Raw genomic sequence first — 1,894 nt, 5'->3', positions numbered from 1 at the left:
ATATATATACATATATATTAGGTCGTCAAGTATGGTATTTGTAAAAAAAATAGTTTGCTTATGTTTTATAAATACAAGGAATAGTTTTATTCATCAAAGTATGGCACCCATATTGTCAATACACTCTTGCCATTTCAGCGGTAGCTTGTTCCGCCCGGAACTGTAAAAGTCTGGCAATCTAGAGTCAATTAAATCTTGGAAGGCCTGTTTTACAGCATCGTCGGAATTAAAATTTTTTCCTGTCAAAACGTTATCCAAATTCTGGAAGAAGTAGTAGTCAATGGAGGCGAGATCAGGTGAGTATAACGGATGATGGAGAACTTTCAACTCTAACTCCTGTAGTTTCGCCAACGTCATTTTTGTAAATGTTTGGTCTAGCGTTGACTTGCAATAAAATAAGAGTGGATCTGTTGACTAATCTAGGCTGTTTTTTGTATGTTTCTGTATCATTTGGTCCAGTTGGCTGCAGTATACTTCGGCTGTAATTGATGAGCCAGGTTTGATGAAATCATAATGGATCACACCTGCACCAGACCACCAAACACACACCATCAGCTTCTTTTGATGAATTTTGCTTTTTGGACTGTGTATTTTTGGCTCGTCTTTGTTCAACCATTGTGCTGAAAGTTTACGGTTGTTGCATTGGATCCATTTCTCATCACATGTTACAATTTGATTCAAAAGTGATTCATTTTGGGGATGAGAAAGTAGCAAAATGCAGGCTTCCAAACGTTGCTGTTTCTGATTTTCATTGAGTTCATGTGGAAACCACTTATCCAACCTTTTCACTTTACCGATTTGAACTAGGTGAGTCAATATTGTTTGCTTGCTAACACAATAATTCAGTATTTAAATGAAAACATTCGGAACTGATGGAACACATAATGAAATGCGTTTGTCACTACTTCAGAAGTCACGCAAATTTGTGCAGACTTACTTTATGGGTAGCAATGAAACAGACGTTCAATAAAACTGTACAAAAATAAGTAGTAGATTTTTGTACGACATTAATTCACGGGCACTTTGAGATGGATCTGATTCGACGGTGGCTTTCAATTCGTCATTATCCACCTATGTTTCTGGTCGACTGCGTTGCTCTTGTGAGGTCAAAGTTACCTGAATGAAATTTTGCAAACCAATTTGATACAGTCTGCTGTGTATTTCAGTCTGAGTATTTCATTAGAATGAAATACTCCATTAATATTCCGAGCTGTCAGTGATGCTGTATTTCCAAGAAAGAACTCATATTTCAAAACTGTACGAATTTCCGAAACAAAAATAACAAAAATGATTTATAAATACTTTATAAAGTGCAAAATGAGTTAGAATAACGAAATAGAGTCAGCTCTCTGACAAAAAGTAAAGATTGTCAAAATATAATAATGGCGCAAAATGAACAGCTGTCAAAGTTTACCATATACCTTACTACAAATTTCCTACTTGACAACCTAATATCTACGTATCTATCTATCTATCTATCTATCTGTCTGTCTATCTATCTATCTATCCATCCATCTATCTATCTATCTATCTATCTATCTATCTATCTATCTATCTATCTATCTGTCTGTCTGTCTGTCTGTCTGTCCGTCCGTCTGTCTATCTGTCTATCTATCTAGCTAGCTCTCTTTCTCTCTCTCTCTCCCCTTCTCTCTCTATATATAGTGTGTGTGTGTAAAATTAAAACACAAGAAAGTTAAAAGGAAAAAAGTTTGGGTAACAATGGTCCATAAAATAAAAGATCCTTTAATATATAACATGAACTTGGTCAATTCAATCGACTGTATCTATTTCTCCAAATTTGGGATCCCGTGCCAAAATTAGCATTCTTCTTCTTCTTCTTCTTCTTCTTCTTCTTCTTCTTCTTCTTCTTCTTCTTCTTCTTCTTCTTCTT

At 35.3% G+C, this 1,894-nt stretch overlaps 1 pseudogene; it reads right to left on the bottom strand.

The window, feature by feature from the left end:
- Window positions 1-111: 111 nt before the first annotated feature.
- LOC128247085 (histone-lysine N-methyltransferase SETMAR-like) overlaps window positions 112-1,894 on the bottom strand; it is a 94,366-nt pseudogene continuing 92,583 nt past the window's right edge.

Source organism: Octopus bimaculoides, chromosome 2 (assembly GCF_001194135.2).
Source record: "Octopus bimaculoides isolate UCB-OBI-ISO-001 chromosome 2, ASM119413v2, whole genome shotgun sequence".
NCBI classification, from domain to species: Eukaryota; Metazoa; Mollusca; class Cephalopoda; order Octopoda; family Octopodidae; genus Octopus; species Octopus bimaculoides.
Note: the sequence above shows the minus strand (reverse complement) of the source record. Positions and strands in the feature narration are given on the sequence as shown.